Source organism: Callospermophilus lateralis, chromosome 16, assembly GCF_048772815.1.
Source record: "Callospermophilus lateralis isolate mCalLat2 chromosome 16, mCalLat2.hap1, whole genome shotgun sequence".
NCBI classification, from domain to species: domain Eukaryota; kingdom Metazoa; phylum Chordata; class Mammalia; order Rodentia; family Sciuridae; genus Callospermophilus; species Callospermophilus lateralis.
Window position 1 is genome coordinate 48,929,170 of NC_135320.1, and position 26,306 is coordinate 48,955,475.

Genomic DNA, 26,306 nt, shown 5'->3' on the forward strand with positions numbered 1-26,306 from the left:
CCTTAGAAAATAGCACTGAAGGTAATTGGCTCTTAGATCTCAGTAAAGCTTACTGGTTTGATCTATAAAAATATCTTTCCTACCCCCCTACCCATTGCCTTATTTTCTCTTCATGTTGGGAAATGATTTTTCATTTTACTTCCTACCTTGTTCTGTGAAGGCCTGTACTGATTTCTCAAATAGGAAAGAAAAGAAAAATCTCTATATTTGTTTTCTTGCTGCTGCTTAAATATTGATCTTTAGAAATTTATGAAGGATTGCCTGAGGCCTCCTAGGAAGTTTGACTCGATTCCAATTGTGGCTTTTCTTCTTGCTGCTTTGTATGAGTCATTGGAATAAGCATTTTTCTTATTTTTGATGATTATTTTAAAAATAACACTAACACTTTTCTTGGGGCTTAATTTGCTGCTGCAGAGGATGTCACTGCTGTTTCCAAAGCTCCCTGGCATTCATTGCTGTTTCTATGTGTTTGGCAGAAGTTTTGTGAAATCCACCTTTTTCAGTATGCTCAAAATACGATTATCATTATGATTCAGTCTCGATAGCAAATTTACAAATACCCAAGTTAATAGAAAACTTTGAAGTAATTACTTTTCCATATTTGCTTTTACAAGTCCTAGGAGATTCTAGAAAACTTATAGAAGATGTCCATGTGGCCAGAGGGAAGTGGGCTCCTTTAGGGAAAATCTATGGTTCTAAGAAAAATTCCCAATCCATAACTTCAGGTTGCTCTATGGAACAAAATAAGACTTGCAACAGAGTACTGCATTTTTTTTTTTCCTGCTTTTGTTTCTTTTGAGTTAAATGCTGATATTGGTTCTTACTTTTTAGGATACATACAAGATCTGCAAAGACTCAAAGCAATTTTTTTAAACAAAAATGATTAAATAAGAGGAAAGTGCTTGCAAGTCTGTAGGTAAGGGGGAACTGGAATATTAAATACATTCAGAGAATTGTGAAAAATCAGTGGCAGATTGGAAATATTAACCATTGATCCTGAAATCCCAGTACCACGGACAGAAACCTATACTAAACAAGGAAGTGTTGGCAAAGAGCAAATTTGCAAAATTGCTCAATTGGCAGCGAAGAAAGCTAGTCTAGCTTACTTTAAGCTTCTAAACAATACAAGTCCAAAATGTTCAAGTGATATTTCTCCTGCATAATGAAGGGGAGAAAACATCTCCTTTCAGCTAATGAGATGACAAAATTGAGGCTTGCATAGTTTGGAGTATGATTCTTTTGGTGGAAATTTTCTAGTGAATATTCTGCAGTTGTGCTTAATGTCTATGTAATGAACAAATGCTTCTCTATGATGTTGTGACATAATTAATCTGGAAGGGAGTAGAACTTGTACTGAGGAAGTAGCATTTGATGGGCTGCTGATTCTGTATATGAGTTGAATTTCCAGTTTCATTCTGGCCTGACTTCTACTTATCCTATATTTTGCAGTGGATAGAAATCAAAATAGATGCCACAATATACTTTGTATATTGTGTGAATATTCTCTCAAATATGGGAGAAAGTTTGTGAACAGAATGATTTTGAATATTTCATATTCATGAAGTATTAACTATATAAAACAAAAATATTTTTCAAAACCCAGGAAGAATCACCATTATTTATTTTTTAATGTGTTTTAAGATGTGGCACATTGTTCAATTTTCTTTTATATTAAAAACAGTCTCCCTCCCTGTGTCTTTGTATTGTCAGAATACTTTTTAAAAACAAAAATACTATAATAAAAATCTGTTAAGTCATTGTCAATGAATGGTTTTGGCCATCCTGAATTTTCAGTAACTCTTAAATTTAGGGGAAAAAATCCCACAAGATAATAAGTAAGGCCTATAATAATTCTCCTTTCTTTGGAGAAGCACAATAGCTTTTGTACTAGTTTCAAACATTGGTGATATAGTATGTAAACACGGCTTTTTGAAGCAAAAATGTTTAATAAACAGGAACAAGAATTCAAGGAAGAGCCACATTAGTTATAGGAAATGTAGGTTTCAAGTTTAAAGGAAGTAACTAATGGTACCTGATTTATTGCACTTTGATGTATATTTGGTTTCTTTCCAAAAAAAAAAAAAAATGCTGTCATTGTTATTTAAAAAAAAATCTCATTTCATTTCATTTCCAAGTCTTAGAGTGAAGCTCTTCAACTGGAAATCAGAACACCTATATTTTAATTTATTTAATCAGAAGCACATTTAATATCCATGTGCTACAGTTTCTTTAGCAGGGATGGAAATTGCTTTATGTTTCCCAGGAAATGAACATGGAGAAGATAAAATAAGTTGTTAAATGCTAAGAAAGTTTCTCTATAAACTCAGGCTATCATGGCTACTGAATATGAGTGTCTTCTCTGAAAGCCGTGATCCTACATTTTTTGCTAGATCAGCCTTAGAAATGTCAGGCATCACAGAAAAGGAAACCTATAAATGAGAAAGTTGGCTGCAGTCTGTCCCAAGGGCCCCTCTAGCACTGGTGCTAAGGGGACTCAGAGTTTAATCAGCTAAACCTGTGTCGGGGAAGGCAGCCACCCTTCTAGTGCATCCGCAGGTGTCCTGAGCATCAAGCCAACACCTCCTGCTGAGCAGCAAAACGTTTGTGCCACCTGCCATCCTGGGGAAGACAGTCCTGCTGCTGGAGAGGTAATCAATGAAGAGGGAGCCAGGTCACTTCTGCCATCTCGCTCTTCTTCCACCTGGGAGCAGAAGCGACAACTATTGAGCCATCAGAATGAAAATCTTTCCAGGTCCTGCAGGGCTTCAGGGACATAGGATGACCTGCAACAAGACAACTTCAGGGAGGATGCTGGCTGTGTTATCTGGCTAATAGGAAGAGGTGAACCCAGTTTGTATTTTATATTAACTCTCAGGTGTCTCACTTTTGTTCTCTCACACATTCTCAAAAAACATTCATCAGGTTCAGGTACATCCAGGTCATATGGGGAATTGGAATCAAGTCAGAAACAGCCGCTTGCTCTCAAGGAGTTTACGATCCAGCAAAAGGAAAGAAGATGTATGTGATATAAAGTCATTATAGTACAAAATAGATGAATCTATTTACATATATAAATGAAGATAAATAAAATCTTGGGGGCTGGTTTTATTTCATACGGTCTCAGGGTACAGTAAGAGGTAAAAAGAAGGGGATGTGAATTGCAATCCGCTGATTACTCAAGGTAATGTGGTTACAAAATTTGTATTTTGACTTTTATTTTTTTCCTGTGCTGGTGATTAAACCCAATGTCTTGAGCCTGCTAGGCAAGTGCGCTACCACTGAGCCACATCCTAAGTCCATGGCCTTTTGAAAAAAATGTAGTGATATAAGGTACTGTTGGATAATTTGGGAGACCAGGGCGACCAAAACTGACAAACATCTGCCCCCACAGATATTTCATACCAGAAAGGCATGAGCAGAGGGAGAAGAAGATCAAATGGGTCTGGAGGGACAAGACTAAACAGCCGGCACACTCATATTGCCTTCAAGGAGATGCAGGTCCTGGTAATCAAAAGGTCCTATTTTGCTCAGGGTGGGTGCAAACACAGAAGTCTGAGTGAGACACCTGCAACCCTTTAGTGACATTGCTTAAGAAAAGTACAGGACAATGTGGGGAATTTTGGTGGGAAGGGAGGAACCATCAATGCAAGTGCTATGATGAGGTAAGAAATGGGGGCCAAGGACATCTGTTTGCAGTGTGGGAGATAAGAAAAAAAAAAAAGATGTTGTTAAGGAGTTTGCTGGTGTGTTTCCAGTATAAATCCTCTCTTCCATCTCCCCTGTGAAATCATGGGTGAATTGTGAATTACAGATAAATCCTTTTGAGAAGCTCTGTTATTTTTGGTGACCCAGAGATGGGCTGTAAGCACACTGGCACAATTGAGAGCAGAGAGTAATGTGGGGATGGGGGACATGAGGATGACATTCCTTTGAGAGGTAAATGGAAAACAGAAATGGAGGGAAGGAAAGTCAGAGACACAAAGAGAAAGAAAGAGTGCAGGAAGTGACCAAAGTTCTAGGGGATGGGGAAGGTGACAACAAAACCTTCATTTTATCCTCTTCTGTTACTTAGAACTGAAAAAGTTATTAGCCAGAGGAAAATGATACTCTGTGTGTGTGTGTGTGTGTGTGTGTGTGTGTACACTTGCATGAGCAAGAGAATTGCTATGCTATCCTTGAACTTTGAGATGTTAGTTCACAAATCACCAGTATGTGAGTCCTTTGTTGGGGTATTAGGAGGTTACCCTGTAAGGTATCAATCATCTAGCCCTACCTAACCCGGACCATGACGTTCCTACATTAGAGGGCTCATACCTTGTGCCTGCACAATTCTTGAAGTCAGCCAAGTCTGAGTTCAAATTGTGGAGCTGCATGTCTGCACTCTTGAGGCCACTGGCCAAGTCACTTGACTTGTGGGCTTTGGTTTCGTTACCTATAACAGGGATATAGCACATTTCCACAGGTCTATTAAAACTTAAAGGTGATCATATTTGGTAACTGAAGCAAAAATCAGCATTTAGCCTATGCAGTTTCCCTTCCCTCTCTGGAGCAATTTGATTATATGCCCTTTGAACTTTTTTTTTACTTTTAGTGTCATAAGCAATAATAAATATTACCAAGTGTGATTTTGCTTTTCTTTTTTTCTAGGTCTCAATTTGCATATCTGGAAAATCAAATAACTTCCCCAAATCAGTCAGGCTGCACTTTTCTTTGATAATAAGTCAATTAAAAAAAAAAACATTTTAGCACTGACTTATGCCAGCATGATCGTAAGTATTTTACTTGTAAAAAAATCAAAAACAAAAACTCTATGTGATAGATAATATTATCATCACTATTTTACAGACAAGGAAATTGAGATGTAGAGAAAGTAGAAAATTTACCAAGGTCACATAGATAGTAACAAAATTGGAATGGAGCCCAGAAATCCTGTTGCAGAATCCAGTTCATTATTGCCAAATAAATGTATCATATTACTTCTCTATAAGGAGAATGAAGCAAGCATACCTGTCACTATTTTTTTTAAGTTATACTACTACCTGCCTATATGTGACAAGTGAGCTAGTTGTTCTCATTTAAAATGGACATCTGGGTAGAGCCCATTTCTTCTACAACTACAAAGGAAAAGTCACCTTCCTCCTCATCATTGGATGTGGTCCATGGAGTACAGCATCAGCAGCACCTGAGAGCTTGTGAGAAATGCAGTTCTTGGTCCCTCTCCACAACTACCAGATCAGAAATGTCATTTTAAGATCTTAAGATGATTTCTATGAGCTTATCTTCATCTGTGAATTGAGTGTCTTGGTCTTGCAATTCCCTAGTTCCATTCTGGGGCTTGAGTAAGGTCCACACTTCTGGATGTGACTCATGCCCTGAGTCTGAGGAACCTGTTCCTGCTCTTCTATCTGCATCCATTCATAAAATATTTGTTTGAAGAGCTAGAGAAATGAAACTACTCTTTACAGAAGCACAAAAAGCAATTGTGAAACCTTTCTCTTAATCAAGACATTTATGCAACCTTTTTAACTGATTTGCAGGTTGTGTGAAATTTTTTTTTCAAGTGGATTGATCAACCCATCTTTCATACCTCTTACATTTGTAGTTAAACATGGACCTGTCAAGGTCAATGTGGCTTTAATAATTTAGCAAGTGTGTCTTTCCTTCCACAGAGGATACAAAAGACCATTTTACATTTGTATTTATACCAAGAATGCTCTCTGTGTTTTTAAAATTTTTCACATTTTTTATCACCTTTCTTTGATCTGCATATTGGCTTTCAGTTGATGACTTTAAAAAAAGAGAGAAAAAGAGAGAAATTAAATCTATGATAACTTAATGTTTATTTAAACAAAATGAAGTGAGCTAAGACATTTTCTTTAATGTCTTTCTAGTTTCCCATGCCAAATGAAAAGGACTTTGGCAACTGCCTAGAGTGAAATTCCAAACTAACAGACAGGTAGAGGGTGGTTTGTGAGTGACTGATCCAAGTTGGAGAAGTTGGGTTCACATATTGTACAAGATAGGTAGGTAGATAGGTAGGTAGACAGATAGATAGAAGACAAACAAACCAAGGACTACTGATAAATAGCTGCAGTTTCTGCAGGTGTCTTTAAAGCAGCTCCACCAAGTCATGACTATCCCCAAATACCATCAGCCTTGCAGACAAACAGGAGGTGTACACCTTCATAAACACAGAACTTTTGTTGACCACAATTGACCTGAATCTCTGACAGAAGTAGGCTGTGCTACTACACTGACCTCATTTTATCTTCTTTTTGCAGGGGAAATGCATTTCCATAATGCATTTTATATTTCAGTGTATTTTTTTTAGAAGTTGTTGTCACTCTCTAATTTAATATATGCTGTAATTATCATAAGTAAACATAAAGAGAAGAGCCAAAATTCTTTCATCCAATATTCAAGAGCCAGTGGTTATAGCATTTTTATATACAAGAAAAAAAAAGTAAATTCTTTAGTATTTTCAAAGAGTTTTGCAATTCTTTCATGGCTCTGGAGTTTTCAGTGAGTAGGAGAATGTTAATAATCGATGTCTTAAGGTTAGTTCTTTCTCATCACCCCCAGCAAGCCCATCTCAAACAAGTGATCCACTCATCTTCTCCCTTTTATTTTCAGTAAGTGAGAGGACAGGATGGTTTTCTAAAATTGCCTGCATATCAGCTGTCAGCAATTGTGAGGTTGGGGAAATGATCAGTTTAACTCTGAAGTTTCCAAAGTCTTATTCCAAGGCAGGCTAGTTTATTCTTAGGTCTTCCCCTGTCCCTTCTTAGAAAACTTCTGGGTGATATTGAACATGATCTCTTATGATTTTGATATTTTTTTTCTTATGTCACCTAATTTATGCTTCTAATTCCCCATTTCTCCCACAAATATTTTGTTGCAGAATGAAAGAATCACATGATTAAAAAAACCTTCAGAACTACCGCATGCTGGAACTTCATGGAGATACTTGACCTGCTATACGGATGGATAAAAACTGGGCAGACAGTTTAGGCCTTAATCCCAATAGGATGAAAAATTCAATTAACAGAAAAGGATAAAACACTGTTTGTTTTTTTTTTTCCATGGCTGAATAGAATTGGGTAATTGAGATGGTCTTCAGATCCCACTTAAGTACTTTGCAAACTATAAATCTCTTCTATTGTTTCAGAAGGTGGAATTATAGTATGCATTATATTAATTAAAATTTACTTATTTATGTATTTCTAGAGGAGTTGGAAAGGTCAAATATCACCTTATTTATTTTGCAAATAGCATGTCGATACTCAAACGTAGATTCATGGTCTCCCAGGAACCCTGACTTGAACTACTACTCTGGCCTCCCTGGGAATTGTTCTAGCCACCACATTGTCCTTTCTGTGACTGCTTTGTAATCTTTCAGTGAATATTTAAAATTCCTTCCCACAGTCATTCTTCTCCCAGTGTGCAGTCAAGCATGTCGTTTGTGCCTGGCAGAAGGAGCACAACAGGAGCAAAGCTTTGGGAGGTGGAGCCCAGGAACCTCTGCACCTCCTTCCCAACAACACTCGATGTGGAATCTGGAGACTTCATTCCTGGTGGGGGTAACAGCAACCTTTCCCCCATAATTAATTTCCGTAAGCTGCAGTTCATTAGTGAGAAGAATGACAGCCCGGAGACGCCTGTGCTGGCTGGTGTGTGACTCCAAATCTCTATCACCTTATTTAAAGGTGGAATCGGCCATTAGTGGTAATAATAATTTGAGCATTCTTTAATACCAACAGCAATGCAACCACCTTAAAATAATTCTGGTTGTGAGCAAACTAAGCAATTTAAAGGCAGCTCATGTTCTCTGTAAGTTTTTCATGACTGCTACTGGGAATACTTGATAATTTATGAAGGCTTATACCATCAAATTAATTACATTTTCCGGATGCCACATGTCTTTTTTTTTTTTTTTTTAATTCCAGCTAGCTCTGAATTATAAGTAACAACACTGTAGCTATTCATTCCTCCAGTTTAGGAGGGAAATAATGGCTGAACCATCTTACAAATACTGTTATTCCATGCAGAGTCAGTTAAAGATGTGTCAGCAATTTTTTAGTTTTCAACCAATGTGTTTTTTTGTTAAAAATCAGAAGATAGTATCCCAGCAGGAAAGCAATTTTTTTTTCAATAAAGTGTGAACAAACATTGTTCGTTTTTTTGTAACTAATTTGAGAGAGAAAAAAGAGCTAGTTACTGGGGTATTTGAATTTCTAGTGCATAGAAATGTGAATGGAGCTAGAGCTAAACAGTCCTGGAAAGTTAAATGCATTAGTCCACAGTGAGACCCTAACATATAATGGTGTTCCAAGATGAGAACACTTCAGAAAACAATCCACATCATGGAAAATAGAGCCTATTATGGTTTAAGATATGAGGTGTCCCTCAAAAGCTCATGTGTAAGACAATGCAAGAAAGTTTAGAGGTGGAATGATCATAATGATTCTAAGAACCTTAACCTAATCAGTGCATTAATCCACTTATATGGATTAACTGGGTAGTAAGTGTAGGCAGGTAGGGTGTGGCTAGAGAAAGTAGGTCATTAGTGGTATGCCTTTGGAGTATATATTGCTCTCTCTGCCTCCTGATTGCCATGTCTTGAGCTGCTTTCTTCCACCACTCCTTTCTGCCATAATGTTCTGCTCCACCGTGAGCCCAGAGCTATGGACTGTCTACGGACTAAAATCTCTGAAACATGGACACCTATGACTGTCTATGGATTAAAATCTCTGAAACCATGAGTCAAACTTTTCTCCTCTTATTGTTCTTGTCTGGCCTTTTGGTCACAACAATGAAAAAACTGACTAAAATAGCCCATGATCAAGGGTCTGTTTCTGCAATCACAGCTGGTCTTTCCTTTTTTGTACAGACTTGCCAAACCCCTGGACAAGTAAATGGAGGGCTGGGGAGAATACCCGAGTTTGATTATGTTTTCATTAGTTTTAAACTTTACTTTCAAAAGAAAGCCAAAAGTTCTGACTATGTGCAGACTTAATGAAATCCAACTCAACTTTTTTCTCCAGGAAATATAATAATAAAATATTTTTTTTTTTATTCAACACATATGTATGGAGCCCTACTGACTAGTGCAGAAATCACTCACATTAGAGAACAGTGGTTAGGAAAAGGAGTTTTAAGTCAAACAAAAAAGTATTTGCTGATATAATCCTACTATGCATCTTGTGAGCTGTGATGTTGAGTAAATTACTCAATCACACCAAGCATTAGTGATGTCATCTAAAACAAGGATGGCAAAAACAGCCTATAAGCCAAATTGGTCCACTGTTTGAAATGCAGCATGCTCACTTTGCATCTCTGGCTTCTTATACATGATAAGGATAGAGGTGATATAATCTCAACAGCTATGGTATAGTCCACTAAACCAAAAATATGTACCATCTGGCCCTTCACAGAAAATATTTTCTGACCCTTGTTCTAGTAAACTGAAATAATGACAGTACACAACTAACAAGGAGATTTTGACAATTAAATAGCATGTGTCTATTTTGCTCAGGACATTGTCTGGCACATGGTAAATTCTCATTAACAGGCTTTATTACCTGCATTTTGCCAGATATGAGGCATGGTGCTGGAGACCCCAGGAACACAGAGGGCTCCATTCTCAAGGAATTTAAGATGTTCAATGGGGACATATAGGACTCATTTGCAGTACCATCTCTTCCTTATTATAAGACCTGTGACATATAAGTTGATATTTAATGCTTTTTTTGCAATCATATAAAATACATATAAATGACTGCTTGGTAATTATTCTTGTTTTTTTTTTCCCTTCCAACTTATGAAGTTGAGAGATATTGTGATTGTTAGTCGTGAAGCTAAACAAAGAATTTGAGCAGGACTGTTCATTAATTTTTCAGGGGATACTAACAAAAATAAAATAGAGTATTCTATGTGTTTAACTTGGCAAGATATAGGATCAAAATTAAGGCTCAAGATCATGGGCTGCCAGGACACATGGGAAAACAAGGAAGGTTTCAAATGACCTTTTTATTCTGCTCCCACAAATAAGGTCCCCTAGCCAAACAACCCTTCTGAGCAAATGGACCAAGTCTACGACCTGCTTATCCCTAAATAGCAGGTTTCAGTTCCCTGAGGGCCCATAGTGTTATTCAAGTAAAGCAATTATATCCTCCCAAGGAACCAGGGGCACCCTGTTGTGTTGATACTACAAACCCTGCTTCTCATAGCCTCTGGCTTTTCACCCTGTGAGACACTTTTCTCAATGTGCACCATGACACTTTGGGAACTCCTGGAGTCTAGCACAACTCAACACCTAAAGGTGCCTTGGCTTTGCATTTGTGTTTAAAGAAAAAGGAAAGAGGGCTGGGGTTGTGGCTCAGCGGTAGAGTGCTCTCCTAGCACATGTGAGGCCTTGGATTTGATCTTCAGCACCATGTAAAAACAAACAAATAAAAATAAAGGTATTGTGTCCAACTACAACTAAAAAATAAATATTAAAAAAAAAAAAAAGAAAAAAGAAAGAAAAAGGAAAGAGCAGAACCAGGAGTCACTCAACCATGATAAAGGTGCAGAATAGTAAACACTGCTCCTCCAAAACAGCGCACACAGACCATGTGAAGTGAATCCACGTAGAGCAACCTTTCCTCTGGACCCTGTAGAACAAGCACAGTGTTCAAACTACTCGCCTATTGCAGCAAAGTATTTTATGAAGAGAATATGTTATGACTAATATCTTGGACTGATTAGACAGCTAATGTCACCATTAATTAATATGTTAACAAAAAGTGAAATGCAGTTCTGAAATAATAAAAGAACAAAAATTATGTCTAATCCGTGTCCTCATTTAACCCCTAAAATATTTTTTTTTTTTTCAAAAAGGATTTTTACTGAATTTAGTTTGGAAACATCACTGTAACCCAGTTTTATAACTTTCCATAAGCCCTCAAATTTCCCTTGTGTCTATTTATCCAAACTCCCACCCCTATCTCTAGGCAATCATGGATCCAATCTGTTTCTATAAATTTTTTTCCAGGCATTCATACATAAATGAAAGCATACAATATGTGGTTTTCTTTGTCTGAATTCTTTCACTTGAAATAATGTTTTTAAGGTTCAATAATAGCTTATTCCTTTTTTTTCTGAATAGTATTCTATGTATATGGACTTTGTTTATCCATTAAGCAGTTGTAATATATTTGTACTGTTTTCACTTTGAGCCTATTATTAATAGTATCATTGTGATGTTCATGTCTTTGCAAGAGCTTAAAAGTTTTTATTTGTCTTGGGCACAGTCTTAGCACTGAAGTGTTTGATTTTTGCAGGCAAATATTCAACTGTCTCTGAACTACCTTTTGTTGAAGAGAATATCCTTTTCCCTTTTGAATGGCATTTGTATTTTTGTTGAAAATTAATAACCATAAATCAATGGAAGAGTTTACTTATGAACTCTCAATTCTTTTCTATTGATTTATATGACTTTCTTTTGCGGCTACCACATTGCCTTGATTATTGATTTTATGGAATATTTTGAAATTAGTAATATAAATCTTCCAATTTTTTTTCTTCTTTTAAAAAAATCATTTAGGATATTCTAGGTTGTTTTGCATTTCCATATGGTTAGGATCAGCTTATAAATTTCTTTTAAAAAGTCAAGTAGGATTATGACAACGATTGCATTGAATTTAGAAATCAATTTGGAAAGAATTGCCATATTAAAAATATTGAATCTTCTAATTTGTGAACATATCTCTACATTTATTTACATCTTTAATTTTCCTCAATAATATATTACAGTTCCAGTTCAGAAGCCTTATATTTTTTTATTAACTTTTTTCTAAGCTTTTATTTTCTCATCTTGTTCTGAATAAAATGGTTTTCTTAATTTCATTTTAGATTATTTACTGCTAATATAGAAATCTAATTGATTTTAGCATTTTATTGCAGGATCTTGGTAAATTTGATTATAATATTTTTTGTAATTGCTTAGTATTTTCTGCAAAGAAGAGCATGTCATCTGCTTAAAAAGTTTTACTTCTTTCTTTCATATGTGGATCTATTTTGTAAATTTTGTTTCTTTTTTCTTTTCCTCTTCCTCTGTCTAGTGTGTTTCCTTTTTTTCTTTTTTCTTATTGCACTTGTACACTCAGTTGATACAATGTTGAATAAAAATGACAAGTTCAATTTTCTTTACCTTGGTCTCAATCTTAGGTGGAAAGCATTCACATTCTGGATTCCTTCATTATCATAATATTAACTGTGAGTTTTCCTAAATGCTTTTTATCTTGTTATCAGATGAAGGGATTTCCCTTATACTTCTAGATCTTTGACAGGTTTTTAAAAAAATTTTAAAAACATAATTGGGTATTATATTTATCAAATAATTTATCTGCATCTATTGAAATAATTGTACTTTTGCCTATTTTTTTTTTATTGTTAAACCATCTTTGCATTCCTGGGGGTGGGGATCTTACTTGGATATGGTTTACAATATTTCTTTTGCATTGTATTTCTTTTGAGTTGTGTGTGTATATATGTTATTAAAGATTGTGCCTCCATACTGGATTCTAGTTTTTTTTTTTTTTCCTTATGATGTTTTTGTCTAGCTTTGTAATCAGAGTGACACTTGCATCATAGTATGAGTTGGAAATTTTACCCCTCCTCTTCTTCCTGAAAAAAAATAATGACAAAATTTGGGATTCTTTCTACTTTAAATATTTAATAGAATTCATCAGTATCTAGGGTGTGTTTTTATGGGAAAGGATTTTAAAGTACTAATTCAATTTCTTTTCTTCTTAGGTCTCTATTCAGATTTGATAATTTTTCTTAAATCAATTTAAATAATTTGTATCTTTAGGAATTTCTCTATTTACTTTCAATTGTCTAATGTGTAGGCATAAAGTTTTTCATATAATCCCTCAAAATTCTTTTAATTTCTAAATGATCAGCAATTATACAAATAACCAATATTTGGTTTTCTGCATTATTTTTTTAAATTTCCAACTCATTGATTTCTGTTCTAATCTTTATTAGTTTTTTTATTCTGTTTGTTTTGGGTGTAGTTTATTATTTTTCATAAGGTTCAAGTGTAGGTTATTACTTGAGAATTGTCTCCTTTAGCTCATTTTGAATTGTTTTTTGTGGATGGTATAAAGTAAGAGTCCAAGTTCATTTGTTTGCATGTGGATATCAAGTTTTCCCAGTGCCATTTATTGAAGAGACTATTCTTTCCATTGGTGTGTTCTTGGTATCACCATCAACATTACTTGACCATAATATGGAATTATTTCTGGGCTCTTATTCTGTTCCATTGACTTGCATGTCTGTTTTGATGCCAGTATCATGTTTGCTTCAGTACTATAGCTCTATAATATAATTTGAAACCATGAATGGGATTCCTTCAGATTCATTTTTCTTATTCAAGTTGCCTTCAGCTATTATGGTATCTTTTGTGGATCAATACAAATTGTAGGAATTTTTTTCTTTTTTTTGAAAATGTCTTTGAGATTTTGATAGGAATTACATAAAATCTATAGAGCCCTTTGTTAGTGAAGACATTTTGACAAGATTATTTCTTAAAATCCATGGACATTTTTCCATTTTTCTTATGTGTTTTTTCTTCAATTTTTTTATTATTGCTTTATATAGTTTTAATACAGAACTTGCACCTCCTTAAATTGACTATTTTTTTTGAAACTATTGTAAATGGGCTTGCTATCTTAGCTGTTTTTTTCAGATAGTTTGTTGTTAATGTATTAAAAGTGCAACTGATTTTTGAATGTTGATTTTATATCCTACAACTTTACTGAATTTTTTTATTAGATTTAACTCTTTTTTCATGGAGGCTTTAGGGTTTTCTATATATAAGATTATATTCAGCAAACAGAGACCATTTAACCTCTTCCTTTCCTATTTACATGCTTTTTCTTTCTTTCTCTTGTGCAGTTACTCTGGCTAGCACTTACACTACCATGTTGAATGGAAGTAACAAGAGTGGCGTTTTCATGATACTAATTACTATTCTTTGATTACCACCTGAAGATCTTACAAGATTTTACCATTTCTTGTAAGATAAGTCTAGTGGCAATGTTTTCCTTCAGCTTTTGTTGGTCTGAGACAGTCTGTCTCTTCATTTCTAAAGGGTTAGACATTCTTAGTTGTGTGTTTTTCTTTCAGAACTTTGAATATATGATCCTTCTTGCTCCTGACCAGCAATGTTTCTGCTGAGAAGTCTACTCAGAGTATGATAGAAGGCCTCTGTATGTGAGATGTCTCTTTTCTCATACTATTTTCAAAATATGTCTTTGCTTTTGATCTTCCCCAGTGAGATTATAATGTGTCTTGATGGATCCTTCTTGGGTTGAACCTGTTTGGAAGCTTTTGAACCTTTGTACTTGGTGTCTCTATCTTTCCCAAATCTTGGGACATGTTATCCATTATTTCTTTAGTGTTCTACCATTTCTCTCTTTCTTTTCCTTCTAAAATTATGTAATCTGAAGTTATTTTTCTTGATTATGTCCCATAAATCCCTTAACCTTTCTTTAACCTATTTCAGTCTTTGTTCATTTTTTACACCTGAATTGTGCCATGTTAGGGGAAAAGTAACATGAGTAAATTAAATTATTCTGATTCCTCTCTTCAACCTGTCTATTTTTATTGTATTTTTTTGTGTGGGTGTGTTTGTGTGTTTGTTTTGATTTTTTTGTTTGTTCATTGGTTTGTTTTGCTCTAATAGTGTGCTGGAAATTTTCAACTGGCCTCTTGGACTCTTGGGGTCCCACAGAGATACTCTGATCTGTGCTATGAATTGTCCAGATTAGTATTGGACAACTGTTGGGAGATAATAGTAGATAACTCCTATCCTGCCATCTAGATAATGCCCTGGTTGCCTTTCTTTTTATATATTAATTTCAGATCTGTAAATTTTCCCCTCAGCATTGTTTCAGTAGTTTCACATGAGTTTTGATATGTTTATTTTAATTTATTTTTTGTTCACTTCAAAAGCTTCCTAATTTCTCTTGTGATTCTTTCTTTCATCTATGTGTTATTTGGAAGTATGGTGCATAATTTTTGAATATTTGGCAACCCTACATATCCTACAGTTGTTCATTTCTAATTTAATTCTGTACAGACCCACTTTTTGTATATTTTTAGTCATTATAAATTTATGGGTTTTTTTGTATGTGTGTGACCTAAGCATATAATACATGTACACTTGAAAAAAAGTGTATTCTATGGTCAAAGTGTGAAGGTTTCTTCATGTCAGTTACATAGTTTTGTCAAATTGGTTGGTAGTGTCATTTAAGTCTTCCATAACCTTGCTGATTTTCTCTGTAGTTGCTTTTGCAATTATTTAGAATTTGTTCTGGAAATATTCAACTATTATTATTAAATTGGGTATTTCTAACTTTCAGTTCTTTCAGTTTTGTATCATTTGTTTTAAACCTCTGTTTTAAGGTATATATACATTTATAATCATTATGTCTTTCTGAAACAGTAGATTTTTATAATTGTGAAAAGTTTCTCCTTATCTGTAGTAATATTTCTTGCCTTAAAGTCAATTTTATCTATAAATATCTTTTGAACACTTGCTATGTCTCAGGAATTCTGCTAGACACTCAGGCCTACAGATGATGATGCTGATGATGGTGATGATGATGATGATGATGATAAGTGATTTCAGCTACTAAAGAAAACCTAGATAATTCAGAAACTTAGCATCTAATTTAAATATGATAAAGAAATTGTTAAAGTGCAAGCAGTCATAAGGCCCAATTGGAGAACAGAGGGTAGTCAATTGATTAAACCTGAAATTTTGGTTAAGACTTCTTGGGAAGGATTAGGCATAAACTGAAGCATGAAAAATATATAAGAATAAAAGATGTTGCTGGTGGAAAAATGACACAAGTAGAAGCATGACAGCAAAATCAATCAGGTGGATTCTTACTTAATCCAGTGGGTCTGATTGCTCATAGTCATAGGCTCTTCCTTTCTGCATCTGATTGACTATATTCATAGTCTTCCTTCCCTTGGTAATACCCATCATCTTTTTTGGCTAGTGCACACTCTAGCATGTTTTCACATGATGACAAATTTAATAGGTCACTTAAATGATGAAGGCAAAGCTTTTATACTGGTTCAAGTACATGTCAGGAAGAATGACAGTAAAGAAGCTGGCCCAAAGAAGCAGTGTTGGGGGTCCCTGTGCTAGAACTACCTCTATTTCATTAGCTCTTATGAGACCTTTCAGTTCTTTGTATAGAATGTTTTAGTTCTTTTGCTACATTGTAAGAGTGGGAAAGATAAAGACTAAAGCCTTTCTATACAAGGTATGCATGGATCAGCAACACTGATACCATCTGAGAGCTTGCTAGAAATGCAGAATCTCTGGCCTCATCCCAGACATAAGGATGTGTGTGTGTGATGTGTCTTAAGGTCCTATGTGGCTTATTTGTGCATTAAAGTTTGGAACCCAATCGAATAGATCCTCCTAAGGTCACTCTCAATTTTATAATGTATATAATTATAAACTCTTATATAATCAGTGAGGTTGAAAAGATTACAGAAGTTCTTCTCATTAGAAACATGAAATAACACAAATTTTAAGTCAGGAAGAAAAGGAATCTAACCAGAAATGAGAAATATGAGTGCTACTTTCCCTTATTTTTGTGTAGGATTTATGACTATTGTACCATGTATATTGAACAAGCAGGACTCAAAGTGTTTTCATAAAGTAACTTTATTTCGTATTCTCATACCCTTTTATTTTAGCTTAGTGGGGTTATATTTTCATGACTCAAAAAAAAAAAAGGTAGCTCCATGACTCTTTTATCAGACACTTTCTGGTCTATTTAGGTAATAAAATTGAGTCTAAATTTAGATATTAGAACATGCCAATCCTTAATTCAAGAGTATGACTTTTTTCCCATTCTACAATTAGCTGGGGTTCTTGGAGAGAGTGACCTACCCTGGAGGAAGCAAGTGTGGGCAGCTTCTTCACTCTTTTTGGGATAACTCCTACCCAAATTTGACAGCTGTTTACTTGGATGGGGAAAACCAGGGAAAGAAGTAACCTAGAAAGAGGATGGGCCAGTAAAGTAGGAGAGGTTTTATTTCAGTGGTCTTAAACTTTTCCAAATTAGCCAAACCTCTTTAGTTACTCCATGTTAAGATATGTTTGGGCTTTTAAGTCACCTGTTGGACAGAACCTCTCTATATCATATGGCCTTGAAAATAAATCATAGGCACAAAATCTGTATCTGGCTCTGCAATAACTTCTCAATCTTGGAGTAGTCAGCTAGGTTGTCTACGTTTAGACTGAAGTACTGTAACTTGAGTTCCTTGTAAATGTTCAAGCTATAAGAAACACTCAAGCTCTTTGAGAAGCCCCTTTTACTTGGCCTCAGAATGATGGCCAAGTAAAAGGGGCTTCTCAAAGAGAAGATTTAAGTCAAGTCAGATTCGAAGTCATCAAGAACTTGCAAACCATGCTTGACTTAAACCTAAAGCTGTATGAGAAGATGGTAGCCATGAAACCTATTTCCATATGTTTTCCTTAGCAAATTTAAATATTGGCTTGGTATTTGTTTAAGGAATGTCAAATCTATTGGAACTTCATGCCCTATTTAAATATACAATTTAAAAAATTGAGGTGAAACTAACCTGTTTTAAGAAAATTATAGCATATAAATACCTTGGTAGGTCTTGTGCATAAATAGAGACAAATGAGACTATTTTCTGAGAGAGTACAGGTATTCCTTGGAAAATCCAATGCCCTGGTAGATGAGTCAAGAAACCTCTGTTGGTAGGAACACTGATGGACATTTTACAAGAGAAAAACAGGAAAAATGATGAGCTTGATAAATATAGAGTAGATATTTGGAGGGAAGTGCAAATTTTGTTTACATTGTTTGCTACATGAATATCCTTATAGCCTCAGTTTTCTGGGACATATGAACCCTAGAGAACACAGTAAACGAAACTAAAAGAGAACTTCATTGAAGGATATCCTCACTGTGTCTTAAACAATTATATTTTAGAAGTGTTTCATTGTATTTTAAGTGTTTCCAATAGCATGTGATCCAGAGAAGCATATTCTTCCATCATTCCTGTATAGAAACATTCAGGAGAGAGAGAGAGAGAGAAATAAAGAAAAAGAATACTCTCAGTGCCAAAGAGAGGAAAAGAAAGAACAGTTGTAAGGACCCAAAGAAACCTATTAGTGTCAATAGGTCCGAAAAGCAGCATTGTCCAACGACAAACTCTCCTGTGTCCACAGGGGTGTGGAGAAACTCTGGTGCCTCATGGAGCAGGGCAAATTTTTCCTATAGTACCTTTTTCGCCACATGAATGAACTTGTTCCTGAACCCACTGGAGCTTCCCATGAATACCTGGAGGTATGGTAGAGCCAGGGAAGAGCTGGAGGAGCTGAAGTTCTGCAGAAACCGACAGGAATTGCGAATACATGAAATTTCACTACAAATATTTGTGAACTGTCATCTATTCCCCACAGGTTAATAAGGCCTAAAATCATGGATGTCTCATAAGGATAAAGCTCGTAATGGAAAGGCCAGAATCTTCAACAGCTGAGTGGAATTATGGACATTGAGAAGAAACTTAGAAAAGTCCGATTCAAAGTCATCAAGAACAGGGGGGTCAGACTTGCTGAGTAATTATAAAACCTCACGAAAGTGCAAGCCTGCAAATGTGCTTCTTTTTGTCTCTCTAGCTCCTCTTGTTCTGAGTGGAGGAAGCACTGCAGCAATTATTTTCATTGGAAACCACTGACATATGGTTAGCAGAACACATAGAAGCTAACCTGCCCCTTTTCATCTTCCAGAAACAGCTACATCCATTTCAATAGAATTAGCATTGATGCACAGGCACCTTAAAAATTTCTGTTAACAACTAACCACTCTTCCTTTTACTGTGACATTCCTTTCTCTATCCATCAACACTGTTTCTGAATCTTCACATTCTGTTCTGCCAATTTTCAAAAATTCCCATCCTCTACCATTCTTTGCATTTCCTTTCTCACCTAAGTCATTCTGCAAAAGGAACAGGAAGGAATATTTATAGGGAAAAAAAAATCACAAAATGTCCCCAAATGCTTTTCCAATCAGAAGAAAAAAAAAGTGACTGGTTTTGCTGTTTTTTTTTTCCTTTTAGATAAGCTTGTTTTTGAGTTCTTAATTTCATGGAGACACAATCTCTTATTAATATGATATTGTGTTTAATTTAATATCTCAGTGTCTGAATGTCAAGCCTGGGAAGATAGGGAAGGTATCATCAGAGATGTTTGGGCTTTAGGCCAAAGAAGAGAATCAGAGCACCACATGAAAAAGACTTAGAACTGAGAGCAGGGCTCAGCTGCAAAACATATGTTTGGAGAGGAAAAGCAGTTTCCTTCTTTGTAGTAGCATTACCTTTGATACATTCCTCATTTGGCAGTCTTGACTAATAAAGCACATTTAAGGAAAGCCATCTTGTGAAGTTCTTGGTTTTCATCTCTCTATGTTTTAAACTTATCAGATTTGGCAGTGCCCTTTTCAGAGCATTAAGGTTAGTGGTCTTTAACAAAGATTTGTAAGGCACATAGGCGCTGATGTTAAATCAGATGAGATAGACTTAAGTGTTTCTGGAGGATGGAGAGGTGGAGGTTAACTTCTGTCCATTTGACTAACCGTATGACAGTGGAGCATGACGAAAATAAATGGAGCACAAGAGTCTGATCCTTAGTCAGATGACATGATTCCATTTATCACCAAGGTGAAAGCAGAGACCAGCAACTGGCTGCCATGCTGCACGACTGTGTTTTCTGCTACATTTGTGCTGTACCTCTGAACTAAAGAGCTCGGTCATTCTCCTATTATGTTAGACAAAGTATGCAAGTCATTGAAGGCCTTCCAGGTAGCAACATCTGGGCAATACTTCACAGTACAAAAAGGGCCTCAAGGAACTCAGCCTCAAGTAGTTGCACATCTGTTTCAGATTTGAAAATATGGTGTTCTCCTTGTGAGGATGTCCTTGAATTTTTTTTTTTTTTTTTTAGCTGTGGATTGCAGATTTCACCATTTTACAAAAGTATTGGTATAATGCTGCAAATACATTTTTATAAACAAATTTCTAAGGAAGGTCTGTGTGCTTTTTATAGAAAGGACATTTGGGGAACTGCTCAGATAGGACCGTGATTTAAAATGTATGGATTTGAAATAAAATGTATGTGTGTCATAATCATTCCATGAGCAAGATCTGTCCCAGTATTTTCTAGTTTCTAATATGAGAATAATTGACATGTCCTTTGTCAGTTCTATTCTCGTTTGGTAGCTCCTGGGAGTTTGTTGACCTCAAAAATAAAAGGGAAAACAAAGGTAAAATTAAAGAATTGGCTTGACAACAGTTAAATGAAAAACCACACCAAAATGTTCTAGGGATACATTCAAGAACCTTGGTGTGACACTGGGACTGAGTCAGATGTGTGACCGGAGGTTAAACACCTGTCTTATTAATGGATCTTTGGAAGAGTTGCTATTTAAAAATGAAATAGTTCATCTGGTGGGTTAACTGAGCCTCAAGTCAGTCCCACAAATGCTAGGTTTATGCTTGCTGTCCAAATTAATTACCTCCAAATGATAGCCTGAAATTGGCCAAGCATTAGTATTCAGACATGCTTCTACTTGGACAAGAGGGAAAGACACCAAAAGACAGAGCATCCAAGTGAAGAATGAAAAGAATGAATATTTTCAAAATAACAACTACAAACAAATCCAAGAGTCTCTGGGCACCATGGTTGTGACTCATCTTGATTTCTCTTCAGATCCATTTATTTGTAGAGACAGTATCTAGTCCTTATGTAGGAATTTTAAAGGAAACTGGAAGGCCACAGCTATCTGCCACTCTTGGTTATGATGTCTGAATCCTGGTTCTCAGAATTAAAATGAAATTACTTATTTATTTTTCCTATTTCGTTAATAATAAATGGTGTTGTGCTGAATAGAAACTTTAAGTGGTCAGAATGTGGGAGCTATAAATGCCACAGGATAGAGCTTCAAAAAACCCCAAATAAATGATTGTGGATAACAGAACAACTCTGGTGTCAGGAATGGAGCACCAAATAGCACTATGTCAATCTGGGTGGAGGGATGAAGTTTAAAACTGGCAGAACCCTTGGCCTCAGTACTGAGTACCTGGGTTAGCCAGTGGGGTCAGCCATACCTTGAAAATAAACTGCAACTTCTCTAAACTTCAGCTTCCTTCTGTGCATTATCTGACAGCTTTCTCTTAGTCAACCTATAAAAAGGTTGAGTATTTCTTATCCAAAATTCTTGGGACAAGAAGTAGTTTTGATTGGGGATTTTTTTCCATTTTGGAATATTTGCACATACACAATAAGATATCTTGGGGGTGGGATGTAAATATAAACATGAAACTCATTTATGTTTCATATTATACTTTATATACATACAATATTTTCAGGATGCCCGTGTGTGCGCTGTAACCTGTCACATGAGGTTAAGTGTGAAATTTTTCATTTATGACATTGTGTCAGTGTTCAAAAAGTTTTGGATTTTGGAGCATTATGAATTTCAGAATTTGGGGTAAGAGATGTTTAACTTGTATCAGCACTCTTATTATTCATAGTTCACAGGTTAGAAAAGTGAAGTCTAGCAAGGTTACCCATCTCCCTGGGTGACATGATGTGAGTGGGTGAGGATAGAATGGAAAATTGATCCTGGCAGGCTAACCCACTGCCTTTCAATATTAGTGATGTAATGATGAAGTTCCAAGTTGTATCTCAACATAAAATGGAATCTGTGATTGAATAAGCTTCCCAGCTTAGATTCAACTAAAACTCAACCCAAGTTCCTATTTAAACAGATTTTATTTTGTGCAGAAAATGAGCTTAGCTAGAATTATAGATGTAATTTTTAGTACTTTTTTTGTTCTTAATGACATTTTTCTGATTATTGAAATGATAAATGCTCACTTTACAAATCTGAGCTAAGTCAAAAAATGTATTTTAAAAAGTTTCACTTATATAATCCTGCCAACCAGAGATAACTATTTTTAATGTTTTATTGGATTGCCCTATTCCATGTGCATTATATGTGCATATAGGTGGTGAGGGGTACATGGACATTGTGAAGATTTGTGTCCAAGATTACACAAACTAAGTGGTAAAGTCAGAATTCAAACCCAGGTCTGCCTGATGCAGATTTCTGAGTAATTGCATATGTGCATATCTAATGACAAATATCATGTTAACATATACAAATGAGATTTTACTGAAATGCTATTGCTACTAAATGTCCCTTGTGACCTTAGTCTTCAAAGACCACATTCATATTTGCATTGTTTTATAACCCATCAGAAATAATGTGTATTAATTAACTGTCCTCATTGCTTACCCCAGATCCTTTATTTCCAATTTCCCATTCTTCATTTGTGTCTTAATTTGTCATAGTACACATGCAAATAGTTGTTTTCCAAAACAACTTTCAGAAAGTACTTAAATGTATATTTTTGATCCTCTTGGATGTTTAAAATATTGGGCACTTATGCCAAGAATTAAAAAGCCTAAATATATATCCGATGAATTCCACTGGATCTGATTTCCTTGTCTCATCTTTCACTGAAAATGTCTCCTTATCTTATTCCTTTAAATTCTATAATAAAATACTAAATCTGTCCTCTACTTTACAAAGCTCATTTTTTATTATATCTATTATATCACTAAATATGCTAATATTAATCACAAAATTATGACTTTTACAGATTACAAATATTCTAATCCAAGAGCCTTTTCTTTTCATGACTTAATAACGTATTTTATTTGTTCCACTATTCTCTTGTGTGTATATGAGAAACTAAGTTAGAATATTTTTTAAAATAGTATTTACTACAGTAAACCTACTTAAAAGGCAGACACCTGTGATAATTTCAGAATTGTTCCTCTCTTCTGAACTGTGATCCATTATCAAAAGCATGGTGGTTTCCTCTTGCTCATCCTTGCACAGAGCTATGTTTAGCCAACACTGATTTAAAATGAATTTGGAGTTGAAATTGATATGGGCCTGTATCCAATTCTGTCATTTTCAAATGAATTAGGCAAAAAAACTACATAGGTCATAGTTTTATTCAACAAACTTTGGTATTCTGTAGTGTGGGGCAGTGAAAATGAAGCTTGAATCTGAACATTGAGCCATCATTGCAGCTCATTTTTCTTCTAGTTCAAGTGCCACCATGTTTTTTTTGCGGCCATTGCAAATGAAGCCAGTGATACCCTTTCCAGAAGCTCTTTGTCCAGCAACATACTTGTTTCATCGTCTATTTCTGTTTTAGTCAGTTTGTTTGCTGCTATGACTAAAAGCCTGACAGAAAAATTGTAGAGGGAAAAAGTTTATTTGCAGCTCATGGTTTCAGAAGTCTCAGTCCATGGACAGCCGGCTCCATTCCTCAGGGTTTGAGGTAAGGCAGAATATCATGGCAGAAGAGTGTGGTAGAAGGAAGTGGCTCACATGATGATCAGAAAGCTAAAGGACAGAGAGAGAGCCTCCAATAGCCAGAGACAAATATGTCCCCCAAAGGCATGCCCTCAGTGACCCACCTCCTCCAGCCACACCCTGCCTGCTTTCAGCAACCACCCAGTTAATCTCATCGTGGGATTAATGGACTGATTGCATTAAGGTTTTTATAACCCCAGAAGTTCTCCTCTAAACTTTCTTGTATTGTCTCACACATGAGCTTTCGGGGGATGCCTCACATCCAAACCATGACAGTTTCCCAATCCATAAACTGGGGAAGAAACTACTTCCCCTCTGTGGGGGGTGCTGTGAAGTTTTGTGGGAGTACAGAGGCATCACCTGTTCACGGCAACACTGGTCTCGTTTCCTCGTAAGCAGATTCTTCCTAAAATCCTTTCCACACAACCAGTGACCCACCACTCCCGATTGATATCCATCCTCTTCCTTAGGGAAACTCGTGTGTTTCATATACTTTTGTATTTTGCATAGCTCTCAGCCCATGCTTGTTGTTAGTACTCTCTCAACAAATACTTAAAATTACAGTGATGAATCTAATTTGGGATGACTTGGGAAGTTTAGCAAAATCATCTTTTAGAGTAATTTCTCACGTCCTGTTTTAAATTAGTTATTCCCCTCATGGAAGCACTTTAATGGGGAGAGACTAAAAGAAATGCAACCGGAAGAGTGAGAGCCTGGAGCACAACAGTACTAAAGAATGACGAAAGGGCATCTGTAGTTGTGAACACAGTGTGAAGAACAGACAGTCCTGGTTGTCACCCGATCACCTTTTCTGCACAGGTGCCTTGCTCCTGGTGTGACTAGTAGCATTGCTGTTCTGTCCTGAGCACTCCCATTAATTCCTGCCCTAAACAGCCTTGGAAATGGGAAGCAGGAGTGAAAAAAAAAAAAAAAAAGGTGGATTGAATGAAAATGCCTCTGTCACCAGACACTGTTCTGTTGCCTTTGTGCTGTATCGTGTCAGTACTCAACCATATGGTGCTAAAAAACACTCCCTAAAATGTGATTTTCTTTTTGTAACGCTACTTCGAAGTTATAATGGATAATTGTGATCTGCTTCACAGCTAGAAATGAATGAAAGTGGCTTCTATGATATCACCCAACTTCAAAATGCATTAGAGGAACAGGAGGGAGGAAGGAAGGAAGCTGATCTCTACTCCCATCGCTCTATAAATCACAGTGGTTACCTCTAATAGTTTAAGTCAGAAGGGAGCACTAGGGAGGTCGCTTCTAGTCATTAGTAGTCCATCAGACTCCAAGCGGAGCTTTTATAACTGTCCCTCTCCATGGCTCCCTATTCCACCTTTAAAGATGAGTCTCTGTGTCTAGACTTCAGGGCATCTTAACTTCCTTCCAACCACAAAACTCATCTGTAGCCACAACTGGGGATTGAAGAGACCCCCTCCGTGGGCATTCCAGCCCCGTCAATTAGGTAGAAAATAGTCGACCCTAGCTGGAGCAGTTTGAGTTTGATTAACTGATAAAATCTACATTAAAAAAAAAAATAGGAGAAACTGCCCTGATTGGCTGGTTATGTAGATGCTTACACATCCCCGGAGATAATTTCCCTAGTTCCAGGGCTGCCTGACGGGATCATTCTCATTGACTCTGTGGACTAAGAGGACACATTATCTAATGTTTCAACTGTCAACAACAGCTTGCTGGCTATATCTGCCCATTCCTGTCCCTGAAATCAGAGATACAAGGCTGCCAGAGGGCAGTGTTTCCAAAACATCCTCACTCATTGATGCTGGTCCCAAGTCACAGAGCTAGTGACCTCAGATTCCTCATCGTTAAAATGAGGGGAATGGGCCAGGTTCCTTTCAAAGGCTGTTCCAGCCATGACTTTTAATAATAATGGCATGTAAATGGACTCTAACCTTAGTTTCCACACTACTTGCCATCTTTCTAGTGAGCAATCCAAAGTTGGTACAAGTCACAAACATGATTACAGAAACTCTTCTTGTTGACACTTTAGAGGGGAAGCTCAGACATGGCCCATGGACACCTGTGGGCCCAGAGTGAAGACTGCACTCTCAGGAGTTTGGCTGTCACTCCAAGTTCTGCATTTAATCAGCTGAACAACAATGGCACAGTTGCATAAAACTTTTTGGAACTGTTTTTCACGTTTGTAACGTGAGAGGCAGTTTGCTGTGAAGATTAGAATCCGTGTATGAAAAATGCCTGGAACACACTAGGTTCTTGATAATTCGCAGGAGGGAGTCTGCTCTGTGATACTTGGCAATTCCTACTCTCTCCACCCCGTTTCTTTTCCTTTCTGTGTGTGGAGCAAGAGACACATGAGCTAAAGGCCCAGTCTGGTCTCTGAATTCTCGGATCATTGCAGAGCTCTAAAAGATTCCTCTTCAAAATAGATTCTGTTTATTTGACACATTTCAGTCTCACTTCCTCAATTTGAGTTCTCCCTACAGTTTTACTTTCTCAAACAGTTTGTTCTGTGACAAAAGGTTTGCAAAAAATACAGGGATAATTGCTAAAGTTTCTCTCTCTTTGACAGTAATTCAATGCCTTTAACAAAATTTATAATCCTTTTGTACCTAAATGTTTATATGTGTTGTTAAACCATAATGTAAAAGTATATAAACATTTTCACATGTTCTACCAGATCAAATATGGTATGTATGATAATAATTAGAACCACCAACCTAACATATTGCGAAAATGCCACATATGCATTTAATTATAGTTTTTGATTTTCCAGCATGCATTCAGGGAAAGAAGGAAGTGGCTTTCTATTTAACTTCT